Source organism: Gambusia affinis, linkage group LG18, assembly GCF_019740435.1.
Source record: "Gambusia affinis linkage group LG18, SWU_Gaff_1.0, whole genome shotgun sequence".
Taxonomy (NCBI): Eukaryota; Metazoa; Chordata; class Actinopteri; order Cyprinodontiformes; family Poeciliidae; genus Gambusia; species Gambusia affinis.
In genome coordinates this window covers 5690213-5711198 of record NC_057885.1, presented here as the reverse complement: position 1 = coordinate 5711198, position 20986 = coordinate 5690213, and the positions used below count along the sequence as shown (strand labels likewise).

The 20986-nt window shown below is 40.1% G+C and overlaps 1 protein-coding gene across 6 annotated transcripts in view; it reads right to left on the bottom strand.

The window, feature by feature from the left end:
- The window catches only part of sorcs2 (sortilin-related VPS10 domain containing receptor 2), a 307822-nt gene that overhangs the window by 50831 nt on the left and 236005 nt on the right, over positions 1-20986 (bottom strand). The gene's annotated exons all lie outside the window — the stretch shown is intronic.

Here is a 20986-nt window from a genome sequence, read left to right as displayed (position 1 = left end):
GTTTGTTGGTGTAAATTATGATCCAGACTTTCCATCCGCAACACCAGAGTATATTTAATTCAATGTGTGTTTGCTGTCGGTGTCAGATGAAATAATGCAGAGCAGTAAAGGCAGTATGTTCACATAAAACAATTCGAAAGGTTTTAAATGTACGTGAATGGAACTCAATATGCCTTTACACTACAAGTCTCATTAACCCAGCAACATGCAGACACCAGAACGATTGGTGTGCAAGAAAATATCGACGTGCTGTACAAAAAGGAGGCATCCAATAACAAGACTTCTGAACTCCGAACTGAACCACAGCTGCTTTACTGCAAATAAGTAAGAACCATGGAAAAACTTAAGGGATAGGAACCAGATTATGTCATCTGGTTATTGTTTTGTCACAATTTTGATTAAATGTCATTAAGGCTACGAGTGTGAAAATGTAACATCTCTTAGCAACAATGTGCGCAGTTAAAGCCAGAAATCTCTATTCACCAAACTAAAAAAAAAGACACAAACCTTTTTATCTCACCGCCTGAAGTTGTATCAGCAAGTTCAGTTAGAATTAGCTAAATCACGACTTCGGAAACTTCTGAGTTAGTTGGAGGCAGACCTGTGGATGTATTTTAAGACCAACCCTGGAACCCTCTGCTTTCTTGTTTGACCCAATGGGAAAGTCTGTAAAAATCAGCCAAGATATCAAGAAGAGAGGAGGAGCAGGAGGAACTGGTGCACTACATAAAACAGACGGCATCATGATGGAAGAACACTATGGAAGATGGCACTTGGGTGCAGATTGGTGTTCCAAATGGACAATGACCCTGACTGTACAACCGAAGAGGTTACGGAGTGTTTTAAGGACAACAAGGTCAATGTGGCAAATCACAAAGCCCTGATCTTATTCCTAGGGAGATCTTGAGGTCAGATCTGAAAAGGCATCTAGAAACAAGGCGGAATACAAACCTGACTTAGTTCTGTCAGGAGGAATGGAGCACAACTTCAGCTAACTACTGTGAGAACATTATTGAAGGAAACCCAAAACATTTAATATGCAGTCAAAGGCAATCCTACCAAATACTGAGGACGTGTATGCAAACTTCAGATTTTTAAGATATTAATAAATCAACTGCTACATTTAATGGTCACCTATCTGTGAATTAGAATAGAATAGAGTAGAATATTGCCTAAAGTTGATTGTTTGAATTAGTGAAACTGTTGAAATCAATTATTAAGAGGGTCTTTGGAATTGAAAACAAGAACAATCTTTTTTTTTTTGTCTTGGAACTTTATCCCTCCGGGCTTTTGGGTTGAAAGACTCTATGAGATTTAAATATCAGTATGCTTTGCGATTTTTACCGAACAACTAAAACACTTGGACTACCGGAATCTGAAACTTGGGATCATTGTTAAAAATGGGAGCTTTGTTCAGAAAACAAAACAACAACAAAAAACAAACATGGGTCTCCAAGAATCCTTTAATGTTATTTTCTTCCTAATAACAAAGTAACTAAAGGCAGCCTTGTACTGCAATGTTTAAACATAAAAAAAGCACTTTGCCAAATATGAATTTGCAGTTTGCCCAGTATTTCCATCCCTTTTAATCATAAAGCAGACAGATTTATCAAAACTAATGTTGTGTTTATTTAATACTTTTAAAATGTTTTTTCCCCTTCTTCTTCTTCTTCTTCTCTGCTCTGCGTTAAGATAAAAGGTTCAACATCAAATAAGCTTCACACTTGCAATGCACTTAACTGTAAAGCTGCAGCCGCATGCTGGTTCTATATTATATTAGAGAAATTAAATAAATTTATACGCCTGGAGACACACACAGCGACTAAGAGGACGCAAATTCTTTTTGGTATTCTCATCATGACTGCAATTAGGCAGCGTGTGAAGAACGTCACATCTTTCTGGCTGGAATGCTTAAGTGCTCTGTGTGTCTGTGTGTGGGTGTGTGTGTGTGTGAGTGCGTTTGTTTCTAATACCTTGTGGGGACCATTTTCCTGACACATACTACGTTGTGGGGACCCACTGCTCCTTGTGGGGTCCAAAGCCTGGCCCCCCACAAGGGGAAACACTGTTTTGGGGTCAGGGGTCTGATTTAGGACTAAGGTATGAATTGAGTAGGGCAGAAACGATTCCTGGAATGATTCCAGTAACTCGATTATTAAAATTCCTCGAGAAAAATGTATCTGCCATGAAGCTTCGTTAAATTATGTTTTATCGTGTCGCGCACCGTGTCCCATCCAGATCATTATTTGTGGTTAGCAGCGCTCTTAAGGATAGTAGTGAATTGTGCTCCGTTTTGTCAGGGTTTGGGGACAAAAAAAGGATTGTTGAATTTTTGTGGTGGGATGGTTGGCGTTTCTGGTGTCGGAACCGCGTCGTCACGGTTTTGGAGCGAAAGGTAGGAATGACGCTGAGAGAAAGGGAGAGAAAGAGAGATGCGATTCCTCGATTAATTGTAAGAAATTTCTTTAGACTAGTCAATTACTTAAATATTCTTTTATCACAACCCTAGGGTTAGGTATGTAATGTTAAGGGTACGATAAGGGTAAGGTTTAGGCCATAGAAATGTATGAATGTCAATGGAAAGTCCACACAAACATAGCCATGCAAACATGTGGGTGTGTGTGTGTGTGTGTGTGTGTGTGTTTCTCATTGGAACAGGGTGGTTTATTTTAAAGCCCACTCTAAAGAAACCCAATAAAAATTAGAAGTCTGGGTGAATTAGGAAGACTGAAGGAGTTACTGGTACAGTTGAGGCCAAAATTACTTGTACACCTGGTGGGTGAAAATAAAATGAGCTAGCCTTCGTGATAATCTGCTAGAATAATCTGCTAGAGGCCTTCTGAACTCAGTGACTTGAAGCTCATCAGTCCAGATAAATTGTGACAACTAAAAAGATTCTTCAATGATTTTTGAGAACGGTAAAAATAATTTAAAATAAAATGAATATCATTAAATATCCTGTTGTTGGAGTCGACTAATAAATGCATGATACTGCTTAGCTTCCCTACAAAAAGAAAACACAAAACTGCTTTGCAACTTCCAATCACCACTTTACTATTAGACTCTGATAATTTTATTTATTAGCATCTGATTATCTTTAGTTCAATACCCAAAATACTTTGGTGAAACCCAGTGTTTGGCACATCTACTGATTTATGCTGTAGTGCTTTTGCTAACTTTGAAAACATTCTTAGAATCTAATAAATTCATTTTTACCAGATAAATGCTAAAGTGCTAAATTACTTGGCTGTTGTTAACTTTCAGTTGAATAAAGTTCGACATCTGCGTTGAAGTTTTGGTTATTTACTCTTAAGAATTTTTCAAGTAATTAGATGTTCGTACTCATGCTCTTATTTTGAAGTGGGTGAGGACCGTTTACACTGAAGTTTTATTTCCTCTTCTCCCGTTCTCGCTCTTTCTTTCCCCAATAGCTTTATTAACAAAAGATATAGAAGAACAAAGTCCAAGACAGAGAGTAAAGATATAAACATAAATTCTATACTTTAGGAAGTTATAGAACACATAAATTAAGTCAAATTTAAATTCAGATATAATCTGAATTAAGTCTGCGCTTAACCAGGGCTAATTAATGTAATTATAATGATTCAAAGACACACGATACCATCTATGAATTTAATAGCGCCACAAAAAATTTTATCTTTATGAAACTTAAATACAATTTGCAAAATAATTTACACCGTGTTAATGATAAAACGGTGTAAAGTCAAAATTTGCTAAACTAAAAGTCAAAAGTAAAATTGTTATTCCGACCTTCATTGTAGAAACTCTTTATTGAAGGTTTGCACTTCATTAGATAAAGAACACACAGAGCATGCATAAAACGACAACAACAACATAAAAGAATAAAACAAAACACTGCTGTCAGCTTATTTTGCTCATTTCTGTTGGTCTGGACCTTGAGCAAAAGATATTTAACAAGTCCCACAGGTTTTCTAACCTGCAACTGTAGCAAGATTAAATTTGGTGTGAGGTCATTTACAGGTTTGACATGCATGAAGTAATGAGATTTAAATATGATTCTATTTATTTATTTTATTTTATTTTTACAATTTTTACCCTAATATTTGACAAATTAGGTTAATTAAACGTAAAAAAAAAGTAAGCTGTTGTTTGACTCAACCTGTGTGCTGAAAAATCTATTTTTTATTTTAGATCGATCCAGACTTTTACAACTATTTTTTCCAAATAAACAAATTGCATTGTTGCAAGCAAAACAAATATTTCTGAAAATTTAAAACTTTCGGTTTTTAAACCACTAATAATTGATCAAAATTGCTTCCGTTTATAAATTAGCGAGCACAAGTGCCAGAAATGGTCTGGTTATTTTTTTTTTTTTTAAGGTTTTATTGGCTCTAGTGGTCCTTATCTGATAGTTAACTGACAGGAAAGTGGGTAATGAGAGAAGGGGGAAGACATGCGGCAAAGGTCGCCAGGCCGGGAATCGAACCCACGACGGCTGCGCCTAGGACCAAGGCCTCCTTATGTGGGCTGTGCTTAACCCCTGCGCCACCACAGCACATCCCAGAAATGGTCTGTTTTAAGACAGAGCTACATCATTTTTTCCAGTACTAGTCACTGCGCACACTAGTCTTTCAGAAGAAAGATGTGAGACATCTTTCTTCTGATAGATGTCCCACTGTGGGTTTTGCTTTAAGTCCCTGAAAGGCAGAAACATCCATCAGCTCAACCTGCCTCTGTCAGCATGTCCCTGTTTAAAGGACATGACTCAGTTTAACCTCTGACAGATGGACGTCCTCAAACACAAGCATCTTACTCCATCAGTGCACACGCCCACACGCACGAGCACACACAGAGATCAGACCATCCGGCATATGAACTGGGCAGAAATTAGACGCATAAAACCCTGAAAACAATCAGACCTTGGAATCTGAGGGTGTTGGCGCCTAGAGAGGAACGAGCACAAATATGCGCAGAACTTTGTCGATTTTCTGCTATAGTAGAATAAACACATCATCCTACTACCACTTCCTGTTGTCTTCTTTGCCGTTTTCGTCAGTAGTAACATCCGGCTTTTGATCACGTGACTTATGTGATGCGAAGAAGGTGTTCCCATTGCAGTTTTGCGAAATACAACTATCTCAATACGGCCGGGAAGTCATCTCATCACAAAAATGTATAAAAAAAAAAAACATGAATTTTTGTCAAAAATCGCCATGTCACCATTTAGCAAATTTATTTTCGGAATTCCCATTTATGCAATTTTATGTTTGACAGAAACACAACTGATCAGCCAGGAATCTGTAGAGCATAGCACGACGCAGCGTTAGCACACTTTGTGAAGTTCGACTTGGGCTCAGTGAAAACTGCAAATGGTGATCAAGGGTTAAGCTAAATGAAATATAGGTACTTTATAGAACAAAACACAGGGTGAAAATACCAATATTAATTATTTTATCATTATATATCATTAAGATATATATATATATATATATATATATATATATACACCAACCTGTGCACGGCTTGGATTGATTACAAGAAAGCCTATGACTCAATGCCACACACTTGGATCATCGAATGCTTAGAGATGTACAACATCAACAGAACCTTGAGAACCTTCATCGCAAACTCAATGAGGCTGTGGAAGACCACCCTTGAAGCCAACTGCAAGCCACTCGCACAAGTATCCATCAAATGCGGCATATACCAAGGAGATGCGCTGTCCCCGCTACTGTTCTGCATAGGCCTGAACCCCCTCAGCCAAATCATCAACAAGACTGGCTACGGATACCGACTCAAGAATGGAGCCAACATCAGCCACCTCCTCTACATGGATGACATCAAGCTGTATGCCAAGAGCGAGCGAGACATAGACTCACTGATCCACACCACCAGGATATACAGCACGGACATTGGGATGTCATTCGGACTAGAGAAGTGTGGTCGGATGGTTACAAAGAGAGGGAAGGTCATCCGCACAGAAGGGATCTCACTCCCAGAAGGAACAATAGCAGACATAGAGGATGGTTACAAATACCTGGGAATATCACAAGCAAATGGCAACCTTGATGAGATCACAAGAAAAAGAGCCACAACCAAATACCTCCAACGAATAAGACAAATCCTGAGAAGCCAGCTCAATGGCAAGAACAAGATCTGTGCAATAAACAGCTATGCCCTACCAGTAATCAGATACCCTGCAGGAATAATTAGCTGGCCAAAGGAGGAGATACAGGCCACAGATGTTAAGACCCGGAAACTACTAACAATGCATGGAGGGTTCCACCCCAAATCCAGCACACTGAGACTGTACACGAACCGCAAAGAAGGAGGCAGAGGACTAGTGAGTGTGAGAACCACTATCCAAGACGAGACATCCAAGATCCATAGATACATCAGGGACAAAGCCTCAACAGACAATGTGCTCAGTGAATGTCTCAAACAATGGGGAACAGAAGCTGAGGTGCCAGAGGAACCATCATGGGAGGACAAGCCCCTGCATGGGATGTACCACCGGCAAATAACCGAAGTGGCTGACATCAGAAAATCCTACCAATGGCTGGAAAAAGCTGGACTGAAGGACAGCACAGAGGCCCTCATCATGGCCGCCCAGGAACAGGCCCTAAACACCAGAGCAATTGAGGCCCAGATCTACCACACCAGACAAGACCCAAGGTGTAGGTTGTGCAAGGAGGCCCCTGAGACAGTCCAACACATAACAGCAGGGTGCAAGATACTGGCAGGGAAAGAATACATGGAACGACACAACCAAGTGGCAGGCATAGTGTACAGAAACATCTGTGCAGAATATGGACTGGAACCCCCAAGAACAAAGTGGGAAACACCCCCGAAGGTAGTGGAGAATGACCGAGCTAAGATCCTGTGGGACTTCCAGATCCAGACAGACAAAATGGTGAGGGCGAACCAACCAGACATAGTCGTGGTGGATAAACAACAGAGGAAAGCCGTTGTGGTGGATGTGGCAATACCAAGTGACTGCAACATCAGGAAAAAGGAGCACGAAAAACTAGAGAAATACCAGGGCCTAAGGGAGGAACTGGAGAGGGCCTGGAAGGTGAAGACCACAGTGGTGCCTGTGGTCATCGGGACCCTCGGGGCAGTCACTCCCAAACTGGAACAGTGGCTACAACAGATCCCAGGAACAACATCAGACATCTCAGTCCAGAAATGTGCAGTCCTAGGCACAGCCAAGATACTGCGCAGAACCCTCAAGCTCCCAGGCCTCTGGTAGAGGACCCGAGCTAAGAGGAAGAAGAATCACCACCCGCGGTGGGTGAGAAGGGAATTTTTTTTTTATATATGAATAGTAAAGCTGAGATCACAGAGATCTTGAGCTAACAGCTAAGAAATGAATCTTTCTCCAGGAAATCTATGACTTCATCATTTTTGCAAGTCAGTTAGTGCCTCAAGTGGGGATCATGACTCTTTGGAACTTGTTTAAGAGAGATGGTAGGATGAAAGAGGACAATGGATAAATGGATCAGGGCTCTGGCTGTAAAGGAGAAGAAAGTGCTGAGTCAACAAGCGAAGCTCTCGATTTACAGATCCAGCTACGTTCCAACTCTGATCTACGGTGGTGAGAAATGGATCATGACTGAAAAAACGACGCCCTGGATACGAGAAGCTGAAATGAACTTTCTGTATATGGAGACTGGAATCAGCATTGGCGATAAGGTGTGTAGATTTATCAATTGTGGGGAGCCGGAAGTGGAACTGCTACTCCAAAGGATGATGATCGAGACACCTACTGCATGACTCCCCCTGGAGACTTTCCAGGCACATCACACTGGAACGAGACCACTGGGCAGACCCAAAACTTACCGAGGGGCAGTAAGGCTGTTTTCACGCAAGAGCCTGGTAAACTCGTTTTGATTGGGCACCAAAGTTGCAACATTTGTTCCATTTTCAGCTGGTACTGTTCGCTTTCACACTGACTTGTCAGACGACCAAAACCCTTTGAAAAATCTGTTCCGCTCCACACCCCTTCACCTGTGGTGGCGCCGCTCTACAAACTACTGTAGGGAACAACAAAAAAATATCAGAAGAAGACATGAGCGAAACTTCCTTTGTCACAAAATGGAGTAGCATCAGATCTCTCTAACGTCTTTGGTAAAACTCCTAGAGGCCCTTCTGCCAGTAGCTCTAGACTTTCACGCTGGATTCCCTTGTTTGTTTTGGTTGTATTTGCCCAGAGAAACCAGCGCTATAGTCCTTTTCCTGTTTTGTGTGAAGTCTCTGGTCCGCCTGCCGTTCACATATTCATTCGAACCACACTAGAGTTCACTTCAATGGAACCGAGATCTAGGATTGTAGAGGGGAAAAGAGTCCGCTTTTTTTTTTTGTCTACATCAGTTTGATTGTGCATTCAACATCCCAAAATGGACTGGACGTTCGTGACAAACAGACTAGAGTTCAATTAAAGCGGTCTAAAAAGTGCTGGTGTGAATTCCTATAAGAATGGGAACACCTGGGGCCTGAATGAAAGAAGTGTTATTCTTAATCTTCAGTAAGAAAGTAACACAAAAAAAGACAAGGTGCATCTTCGATTGTTGTATTCCCCTTCTGTAATCTTCCTAACAAGTCATTCTGTTGAAAATGGGGGGGATGCAACTCGTAGTTGACTTCATGAGCAGGTGTTTCCCAACAACACACCTGTGGTTCAAGCCAATAAAAAGGCCTGGTCATCGGATGATGCAGAAGATGGAGCAGATGTTGTCAGAGCCTCACACCTATGTTCTCCTTCACGCAGTTGCGTAATTTGCCAACAAGTGGCACTCTTGTCAAACTGTAAGTTCTCCTTCAAGCCGTTCACCTAAACTGAGCTCACAGAGACGACAGTAAAGATTCACAGAAAGCTCCAGTACGGGGGGGACTGGAAGAGGACTAACGTTCCTCCGTCACAAGGACGTCCTGTGTGTAACAACTCTTGCTTCCCTGCAGCACAGTGGTGCTATTGTGTGTGACAGATAAAAGCGGCCTGAAAACTTTCCGTCTCTGCATTGGAAAGCGCTCGGGTGGGAGCCGTTAATGGGACTAAAAGAATCGCGTCTCTGAAATCCCTGCTGGTCCCGTCTGTGAAAGACAGCAGTGTTGCCCTGCTCAGGGCATGCCCAGTATGTTTTCAATCAGTCTACTCCCGTCTAAAGAGCAGGAACGCGCCACTGGGTCTCACTCTCAGAACTCGCCGTTATACAACGACATCGAGAACCTCAGAAATACTGTGTTGTATCTGAAAGCTGTAGACCGTGTCAGGTCTGACCCTGCACTCCACCTCCTCTGTATTTTCTTCTCACCTCACAGTTACACCCGTGTGACGCTGAGGCGTGAAAGTCCTGCATCTTTAATCAAGGGATGTCCTGACTGCAACTACAACCACGTACTGGTGATTCTTTCTGTTTTAATGCACCTTTGCAACAACACAAGTCCATTACCGAGATGCATCTCCTCATGCGTTATACATCTGAAGCCTTTTCCTTGACAGTGAGAGGTGACCAGCCGATGCAGAAATCTCGGCTGGAACTCGTTTCAAAACACTAAGAGGTTCACGCTGGCAAACTTTTCAGTAAAAAGCCGCAAAATTGAGAACTATTTCAAACTTTGAAGTATGTTTAGCTTTTATAAATACAATCGGCTTTTTTCCCCTCTCCACAATTGTTCTTCTTTTCTTATTGCTGCAAAATTCTGCTTTTAAAGTATATTTGCGCTGGGAGTTAGAAAGTTGGAGCTTCTCTCGTGCCAGTTGAACATATGTTAGTTTCTTTAAATTGAACTCGTGGGAATAAAATCGAGAACAGAGTGTATGCGTGTTAACACTCGAGAGTGACAGATAAGACAGGCTGGCTGTCCCAGATTCAACCCTGTTATCTGCCTGCTGCACCTTCCATCTGATGCCTTTCTAAAGCGCTCAGATTATGATTGACAAGGCCTTGGATCCTCTCTGCACTACTGGAGTTTATATAACGCATATTATTTCTAACAGGCAGCAACAAGTTGGAAGTATATTTACATAATGTCCGAATATGTGTCTGTTTATATGTAGATATATGCTCTAGATCCCTAAAAACAAAGATGGGCACATTCCACTAATCTGTTTACCTGCTAATAGCAATGCTAATTTTCCCCTTAGTGCTTTAGCGCTTTTGCTAATTTTGAAAACATTTAGCTCACTTAAATTTCCTTAAATCACTTACTAGATACGCTAATCCTAATGTGGTAACAAGTTGAGAGCATATTAACACACTGTTTGAAGATTTGAAATAAACACATGCTAACTTATCTGGAACCAACAACTATTCTACTTTCAAAGTCACTTAAATTCTTCTTATTTTTCTCCTGTCTGGTGCTTTGGTTTAAATTCATTATGTCTATATACCTAAATGTAGAGACAGGGACATTTCCACTAATCTGCTAATATGCTAATAGGGAAGCTAATTTCCTTTATGGCTTTTGCTGACTTAAAAAACGCTGAGCGCACTTAGCTTCCCTTAAATAAGTTTGTCTTGACAGATAATGAAATGTGTCAAGATAGTGTACTTGACTCTTTTTGTTAACTACAGCTCAAGTAGTTATTTTATTTTGCTTTTATTTTGAAGTGGCTGAAGACTGCTTACAAGGCAGATCCTTTTCCTATCATCATTTTCTCTTTTGTCTTTTCCAATAAATTTGTTTCAAACAAAAAACATACAGAAACAAAACAAAACACAAACAACAGAGAACGATATGTAAATATAATAACTAAGAGATAAAACATGTATATTATATAGTAAAGCTAAATTGGTTGTAGTATTTAGCACATTAGCTTAATACCCTGTTGATGTAGCGTTTTAGCGTTAGCCAAATTTATGTTTATTTACGTTTATGCGTAGTGCTTTAGGGTTAGCACAACTACGGTATCTTTTTTGCGAACGGTGCCCATCACTGTCATAATAAATGTATGGAGTTGCTGCCATGTGATTGGATGATTCCATATTTGTGCTAACAACCGTTTAATTAGGTTTGCCTAACAAAGCAGTGACTGTATTCCTTTGAAGTCATTTCTTTTGAATGGACATCTCTCTTCCCCATTGTCACTTCAACGCTCTCTCTTGGTTTTTTCTGCTGAGTCTTAGCTTACAAATAAAATCTAATTCTATTCAAACTTCCCTTCTTTGGATTTCGCCCCCAACTGCGTTCCGTTCCGTCCCCCCCCTTGCCGTTTAATGTCTTTATCTTTCACTCTCCTGCTCTCGGTGATGGATCTCTCCATCTCCATTGCTCGCCCCACACGTCTCTCTACATCCTGTCGATGATAGACGGCAGGCCTGAGTTCTTCATTGTGGAGGACGGAGACAACGATCAAACCTCAGGAAAGCATTCTCTCTCTCTCTCTCTCTCTCTCGCTGTCTCTCGCTCTCTTTTTTTTAATTGCATTTGTCTGTCAGATAAAAAGTGAAGAGGGGAACCTCTGAGCAATTACTCTAGACTTAATTACATAAAGTGAAAAAAACAACAACCTACGTTTGGGGGAGTTTGGTGTGTGTGTGTGTGTGGGTGTGCGTGTGTGTGTGCGTGTGTGTGTGTGTGTGTGTGAGGTATAAAGGGGCAGGTTAAGCTTCACCACAGAGCTCTACATTTAAAGATTATCATCTTCCACGGAAGGCTGACACTCGGGTGTCAGCTGCCCACACACTCACACACAGCAGCGTTTATCTCCTCGGCAGCTCCACTGTGACCGGGAGAAAGTCGCATGATAATAAAGTAATACAAGGATCTACACTACATGTCTTCTTCTGCAAAGGATTTAAATGATAGGTTTTCGTTCATTTTGATTGAAAAGGTGCATAACAGCTATTTCGGAAGGATCGCTTCAAAACTTGCAGCTGATTAGACGGTTACAGCTGTGGAACAAAAGCATTCCCTATCTTTCAGAATATTTTTTTTTTTCCCCCAGCACACACATATCCTTCAGCTGATCAAACTGTTAAGTTTTATCACAAAACGCCAATTTTAATTGATTTGGTCTCTACAGGGAAAAGAGCTGCGCCCTAATGAGGAAGTCATGCTGGTTCACCAGCTAATAGGCCTGATAACTGACCTGTAGACTGATCCGTTTACTCGCAGATCTATAGAATCAAGGAAGCACTTAAACAGATCCTGTCTGGCAACATGACGTCGGCTAAAAGACGTCGAAACGCAACATATCAAGGCCAGATACAAATAAACGTCATTTCCAATACTTTGGGAGACCAGACAACCACAGTGAGAGTCATTATCAATATATTAAAAACACAGAAACATGGTGAAACTCAATCGGAGTGGCTGATCTATCCAAAATACTCAAAGACCACATGGACGGCTCATCAAGAGGCCATAAAAACCTAAAAGCACCACAGGCCTCGCTTGTCACACGGGCTGACTACCCGTTACACCAAATCTTGGAAATGGTGTTTCTGACTTGGTGCTTTCTTGATTTTTCTTCTTTTTCATGTAGTTTTTCTTTGCTGCATTTTTAGCGTCTCTTCTTTGTATGATTGGAAACGAAATGGAGTTTGTCGTGGCGCGTCATCTGAAATGCAACAAGAACATTAAGAGTCTACTCTAGGTGATTCAAAGCCTTAAATCTGACACATGATTTGGTGTTGAATTATGCTCTCCTGGGTCATTTACGTGTAAATATTACAAACACTTCATTTAATCTAGGTGAATATGCGGACAATGAAACTTTAAATACTTCTAAGTCTAAACAAATCTTTGATTTTACGAGATATACCAAAGATTAGTTATCCTGCTACCGAAATCAGGCCAAAACAACAACCAGCCATTAACAGAGCAGCGGTGACAGAACGCCTGCTGCTGCCGACAATTAGAAAAAAAAATGGTGAATGATGTAAATGCAATAGCTGGACTGGTGCCACCAACTGGATGCTTTCCACACAGTTAATTATGCAGCCAAGTACTCTGTCTTAATAAATCAGCTTCCACAAGTCCTGGTGAAAATGAGAACGGTCACAACAGCCCTAAACAAATCTAGGAGGACAAGACGGGATTGTCCGTTTACGTTTAAATGTACGGCTGTCAACATTTTCGACATCGTTTTGCTGGTTGCCTTTTTTTTTTCCATGCCAGAGGGTGAAGTTCAGATATCCAGTTCATCAGCAGCAGCACAGCCAGAGGCATCAGAAATGTCATCTCCACCCCTGAAAATCATGGCTAAGCTATTAGGGGAGCTCTTTTGAAGGGGGGAGGGGGGGGATACCGGAGCCTTTGTCCAGCATCGCTCAGGAGGAGGACGTGTCATAAAAAGCCACATGGGGCATTTCTGTGAATGCCAAACTCTTAGGTAGAAAAAAAAAACCCTGATTGTTCATCTTGCTTTTTATCTGTTAAGAGCTGACAATCAAAAACAAACAAACAAACAAAAAAGCTGTTTTGTGTTTAGTTCAAAGAAGGCATTCTGACGTTACAATATATGCTGATGATATTTGCATTTAACTGGTCAACTTTAGGTCAGTGTGTTTGAATTCATTGCAGAGTTTTGTATAAGTCAAAGCCAGTTAAAGGTTTTAAAATCAAATTTTGAGCTTTCCAGTCAATACAATCTTCATCTGTTGAAGATAGGCACTACGGAAGCACTTTAGTTTTGTTCATATTTCACAGAGAATGACGAATCAAGAACTGAAATGTAAAGTGAACTGTGATTCTAATTCGTCAGATAATCCGTTTTAAAATATTTTTTCTACTTTACTGTATAAAACAACGCCGGCTGTCGTCTAAGAACAATTTTTTGTGTCAGTTAAAGGTTTTAAGTCAAAATGAAAACGTTTCAACTCACTACAGTCTTCATTTGTTGAACATCTGCAAATTACTTCAGAAGCTTTATGGTGGCAAGAAAAACACATTCTTTCTGCCCACATTTAAAGTGAGCCGTGATTCAAATTTGTCAAATAATGTTTAAGAGTTTCTCTAGTTTACTGTACAAAACACACACATACACACACACACACACAAGCTTTAACCCCAATGTCAAAATAAAATGAAGAATATTAAACTGCTTCAAGACCACACAACATGTTGTTGACAGAGAACGGTGGTCCTGTTGCCTCTCATGCCTCTGGAAGTCAAATAGAAAAAAAAAAGAATGAACCGAACTGAAAACCATAACAAAATGATTAACCATTGCAACTGTAGCAAACAACAACAGGCTGTGTAATTATACAGCCAAATTCCAGACATGAGGCCGTCATTCTGCACGTCCCTCACTTCAGATGACATTTTCTCTCGTCTGCCAGATTTTGATGAGCAGCAGAGATCAAGGTGCCTCTCTGGGATGTCACAGTTATAACCCAACAACTGCAACATGTCTACAGGTAGGAGAAAACCCCTCAAAGCCTTAAGAAAAAAAGTCACTTCCACTTCCCTAAAGCGGGAAATACAGGCGTTATTTATACTCAACACACGGAGAGCAAAACAAACCCCGGCTCGACTCATCACTCTGTACGTGTGGTAAATCATCTCCAAATGTCTGGATGAAAATAAAACAATGGTAAAAAAAAAAAAAAAACAGCTCGTGCCGAACACAAATTCACAACGTTTACAGCCCAGTTGAGCCGCAACCTTCCAGCCAATCAAGTCACTGAACGATGTAGAAGAACACTGAGCAAACAGAAAGGTAGCAACACGTTCCACATATCCAGGAACATGCTTGCTTAATTACTCGCTGGCCATTGACTTATTATAGAGTTAATCTTTTTCTGCTGCGATTTGATCATCTCCTGTCCATTGCCCCTTGTGTAAATGATATATATGCATTAAATTTGTATTAGCCTGCTGTATGTGACGCCCAAAGTAAAAAAATAATAAAAAAAGATATTCCGTGCCTCTTTTTTGACTTGCTCAACCTGGGGAAGCTGAAGGAGGTCGTGAGCCCACGCGGTGGTAGTTGGAGGGCAGTTAGTGAGTTTTCTCACTTCGTCTATCACATAAATATTCAATGACATTTTCAATAAGCGTCAGCCTGCCCGGCTTTCGACCTTCTTGCCGACTCGTGTAAAAGCGCCGAATCGGGGGGGGGTGCGTGCATCTCGCATTTTTTCAGACGGGGTGCCGGCTTGCTGCGGTCTGCGGGCCGGTTCTAATAATAAATCAAGATCATCCTAGGGGCCGTAGAAAATCTTCTCGCGGGCCGTATGTGGCCCGCGGGCCTTGACTCTGACATATGTGCTCTAGATTAATGCAGAAAAGATTGAAACCGTCACGTTTGGCCTCAAAAATGCAACTGCAGGTTGAGGTCAGTCCTCAACAGACTCAAGTGGGCAATCAGGAGTCAAGAAACTATGGTGTAGGTCTGTAATCGTATCTTAATTTCAACATTTGTGCAGAAACAAAAAGAGCAGAATAAATGGTTTCCAGTGAAAACTTCTATTTTCAGTAGTTTTATCAGTGGAGACATGCAGAGTCTGTCGGTTCACTTATATCAGTGCTGAAAAACATCGTTGTTTACTGGAGGTTTTGATCAAAGAGTTTCACTAATGAGTGACCAAAGCGAGAGATTTAAGATTAGATCAAAATTTGAAATGTGTTTATTGAAGGTTTTTGCAAGTGTTTGGGGGGGTTTGTGTTTCTCCTTTGATATTTGAGCAATAAATATCTGTGTGAATGATGCTGCGTCGTGCCTTCGACGCTTCCTCTGTTCTTGTTTCGTTGTCACACTTAAATTTAACGTCAAAGATTAAGTGAGTAAATGCAAACAAAAAGAAAAAAGGCATGTGATTTTTAAAATCTAATTAAAAAAAATTGAAGTTGGCCTAGTCAAGGTTTAAAACCGATTGAGATTCATACTTTTTCATTTAAAGCAATTCTGCAAAGAAAATTCAAAATAATATAAAACTCAATGGGAAAAAAACACTGGCATTCGGTAAAAATGTTAATTAAGATGAGTTTGGAAGCAGTTTCAGACAAATCCCCGGTTAATTTGAAGGCTAAAAGTCAGTGAGAGTTAAATTACTAATATCAAAGAGTTAATTAATGACCCCTATGTATGGTCGTTACAGTTAACTGAACGAAAAGAATGGAGTCAAACAGGAAGTGAAATTGAGGCGGCTAAGACAAAGAACGAAGCGTCTCTTTAATGTTACACTAGATGGATCTCCATGGTGACCCCCTGACAGACACAATTAAAAGCCCTATATCCTGCCAAGACCGTCTCATCCCACACACACACACACACACACACACAGCAGCATGTCTGCCCTGCCCTGTCAGCTCCGCCTGGCAAAATTCAATTACCACTTATCACCAGTGACAGGGAGCATCACTCTGACTGGCATACATAACGCTGCTGCTGCTGCTGCTGCTGCTGCTGGACACGCAAACACCCGGACGGAAACACAAACCCAAACACTATCATTGCGGTCCACTGGAGGGTATGTACTTCATGTGGTAACTCTTCTCACTCTGAAGCGCCAACTTAGGAAAATGATGCTAAGTTTTCAGCAGTGACGTCCGAAAGAAAAGCGTTTCAGAGACACAAAGTAGCTGAACTATTTAGCCAAGAAAACATCAGGGCTTACTTACTGTAATTGAGGCAAAAACAGATTTGCTGCCACATATCAGCAGTGATGAGGTTAATAATATTATGATGCATTTATTGGTACATTTGATATGTAGATACAAGTAGGTTAGTTAATAGTGACATTAGCAGTGACTGCTGAATGCTGGCCAATTGAAAAGCTTCAATTTCAACAATGATTTACTGTTTATTTATTTATTTTTTTTACTTATTACCCTTACAAAAAAATCCCATGAAAATCACACGTGATCACATAATCCACCAAAAAATCACATGTTTTCACATGTGATCGCATGTGGAAATGTGTGATTCACATGTGATTTTAAATAGGTTTAAGTAAGAACAGTAGCTCAGATACTAGGTTTCTATATGTCGGCACCTATTTTTATAAAATAGCTTCTGCATATCTGTGACTTAGCCAATTACGTTACTGAAAAGCTGCACAAAAAATGTTGCGGCCCAGTCGTAACATTTTTCTACTCTCCTGGTTTGCACCGCGGTTGAGTCGAGTGCCTCGGCATGCTGAATGCTGAGCAGGCCTCGCCTTGTCTTCTGATGAAGTCAGCTGCTAATCGTTTGGCCTTGGACATGGCGTTGAACTTTGAGCCCAAGATGCTCATGGTTGGTAATAAACCTTTGGAGACGTTTGCCTCAAACCGCCATACAACTAAGGTGGCATATCTACAGGAGTAAAACCTACACGGATCATTCTGGAAGCACAATATAGACACTGCTGCCATCCAGTGGTGGAAGTAATGTTAAATTATGATAAATCTAGTGAGTTTGCATTGACAAAATGCCTCGACAGCAAAAATTCTTAATCAGCATTTAAATGATCTTATGTGTTTATCAGACAGAGTGGAAAGATTAAAATAAAGCATAAATATTAGCGCGTCTAGGTGCATTGTCAAAGTCAAGTTTTTTGGTGGGAGTGGAGACGATTGGGAATGTCATGCAATGATGAACCATTACTGTCCACAAAACAACAGAAGTTTGTTTGGAGACTAAAAATAATACCCAATCTAATCTCAACTAGGCTGTTGATGTACTGCACAAAAGACGTGCTTGATTTGTTTTTTTCCAAGGACATTTTTTAGACGAACTGAAATGAGGGTCGTCAGTGGTTGCTTGAACTTCAGATTCCTTAGTCAGATTCTTATCGGTTCCTCATTTGCTGGTAGAACAGTGGAAGCAGGAACCACTGATTCTTGTTTCCCTTTGGTTGCGTCGTCAACACGCATTTATAGAAGTTCAAATGTAGGTTTTGCTAAATCACAGATGAAGCCTTGAATAGTGCAAGTACAGGATCTTCAAAGAGACATGTCCATAAGTGTGTGGTTGTTCAAACACGCAAAAAAAAAAAAAAGAAAGAAGATATTTATTTTATTTCAAAAAGTTTATTCCAAAACCGCTTCAGAGCAACTTCTGCTAACGTACCAGAAAGGAACAGCAAAGACTTGGGAAGAAGACTGTTTGTTTTGGAGCACAGAACACAAGAAACTGTAGTTATAAGCGTAGCTTAGCAATAGTGTGGTTAACTGCACTTTGATGTTTAAATATTTATCCAATTTGTACCAAATTAATTCTATTTATTTACCCGTAAAGGAAAATTGTTATGTTTACACACTATTGCTTTATTACTTTTGAACACTTTAGTGGGTTTTTTTATTATTCATTTGTGTTTACTATAAACCTGCACTGAAAGCAAAAAAGAAAAAGAAAAAAAAAAGGTTTTGTTTTATTTTTGTCCAAGGCAAATGCAAGCATTTCCTAAACAAATTATAATTACATTGAGCCGCTACACAAAGGTTCTCCGGAGGACGGCAATCTGCAAATAACATCAACGTCTTCAACAACAGCTTAGCTATAGCTGCTGTTGCTTTTTCCCTCCCTACCGCTAAGTCAATTACTGTATCCATGTTATTGGCTGCTTTTGAGATTAAATAATTAACGGTTCAGGAAAACGGTGCACCTTTTTTTTTTTTTTTTTTTTTTGCTCGCATTGTGGTTTTTTTTTATTTTTTCTTCTGTTGGCTAAAGAGAAACCCAAACGTCTCCCTCGTGTCAATCCAACACGACTTCAAACTGCAAGTTAGCAGAAAGTAACTGAAATGGACTTAAAAACACACACACACACACACAAGGGTGGATAATGATCTTAATTGCTGCCGAGTGGTTTCATGCTGCATGCGTGGGAACAAAAACCCATTTTCTCAATCACTTCACAACAGTGGTGCAGGGCGTCCGCACGCTGGAGATAATTGATTTGAACTGATATGGAGGATGTAATTGGCCACCTGACTCTGGTATGCGGAAGTTGACGAGAAGTGAGTTTATGTTAAGAAACAAGACAAAAAAATAATTTAAAAAAAAACAACAACTTGTAAGTGGTAACTATAACTAAGTTTTAAATCATTCAATTGCGTTTTTGTCTGTGTTTTGTTTAAGTAGCTCTCACAGCATCACATAGTTCATAAAAAGGTGTTTGTCATTCCAACGTTGTAATTCCTCTAAATCGCTGCACACGTAGCCACACCCAAGTAGGCGGGGCTTGTAGCTCCAACACTTGAATAAAAAGCTGACATCTTCTCTGATAGCTAATAGATGAGCAGCAGCACCACGGCCGAGCTACAATATATTTCATGTGAATCATCTGAAATTACTTTTAACAACTTATTGTGTGAACAAGCTCAGTCATGTGTGATTTTAATTTAATTTCTTATATAAAGGAAACACCAAATTTGTGTTTTTTTTGTTGATTTTTTTACACTAGCCGAATACACGCAAAGATTTTCACGCTGTTGTTACAGAAACGCAGTCAGTGAGAACCCCTGGTTGAATGTGCTCGTAGTTTCAAGTGTTGGTTGCTCAGTGCAACTACAAAAAGCGCTACATGAACTCAATCTATTCACCTTTTTCTTTTAACGACAAAACGTGACATAAAAAAAAAAAAAACTGGCCCCACGTCCAGCAGGTAACTGAAACCAGGCTAAAACTGGCCAAGCGTTTCAAAAACTTTTGCTCTAATGAACAAACCAGAGAGCGCAACATCTCCCACACACAGGCTGACACCTCTGAGAACATATGCTGTGAGCATGAAGGCATAATAATAAGATATTTCAGCCTGGTATCCCCCCATGATGAGGCTAAAAATAGAGCCCCTTATTACAGCATGGTTCAGGATGACTAATATGACTGTCAGTGAGCTGCACTCCTGTCTTGTTGACTCCAATTCAGCAGTCTGCCTCCGCCACTAGAAAGAAATTCATCTTCACACTGACTGCTGATAAAGCGGCGGCTGCAAACGGGAGACGGAAATACGAGCTTTCAAGTTGGAATCGATCACGTTTTTTTTTTTTTCTCTCCTTCCCAATTTATTTATTGATTTGATTTTTTTTAAATAACTGTCACTTGTCAATTAAGGGGTCAGAATGTAGGTGGAAGAGGAAGTGGAGGAGGAAGAGGTTTTTGAGAAAATGGAAAAAGTTTTCCACCTGTTCTCAGAGAAGTATGGACCGGGGAGGAGTTTTTAAAAAAAATTATTTTCCAAAAAAGCAAGTCATGATGGTTAGTAAATAATTCTGCAGCAGAGTATTGGGGACAGGCTGAAGAAAATTATAAAAAAATTAATTACAAGAATAAAGTCAAAATAATGTGTGAATAAAGTTGCAGAATTATGAGTCATGAGGTTATTTTCATAATAAAATACAGCTTTATTGCTGCATTATTTCTACATTATTCTTTGAAAAATAAATTCTCCTATTATTTAGATTGTTTTCCGCTCATATCACTTCATTCTTGTAATATTATAACTATTCTCATATTAAAATATTGTGACAGTTTTCCTATTATTATGACTTTATTCTTGCATTATTTCCACTGTAAACGTGTAATACTGTAATTTTACTGCAGTTTTATAACTTTAGTTTTTTTATGTCTTAGTATGGCCCTTAGACTCAATTATAGTGATTAAATTTCATAAACATGAAATAAAATTGGGGAGCGAAACAGACTCCCATTAATAATCCTGAAGCCTTCCCTTAAAGTTTTTGAACATTAAAACTTTACATTTATCTAGGAAGATGGTTAAAGCTAACCATAATCTAAATTGAAGCATTAAACTCCACGTTTCTTTTTTTTTTTTTTTTTTTTTCTTTTTTTTTGTTAAACAGCAGCGTGTGCCTGAAGCTGGAACATCTGCGGACAAAACACGTTTCCACATACAATCCCTGTGTGTGTCTGTGCTCAAACTGTTCTCTGGCAGCCTTTCAATAAAAACACTTCACTTTCTTCAGCTCTCCTCCAAAGGCAGACAGAAACCCTCTACAGTCCACGCTGCGCTGCGGGCCTCCGCCGTGATTCACTCAGACGAGGAGGAGGAGGACGAAAGGGGTGAGGAGCAGCATGATGGAGTCAGAGAGGTAGTGTTTAGTTTGG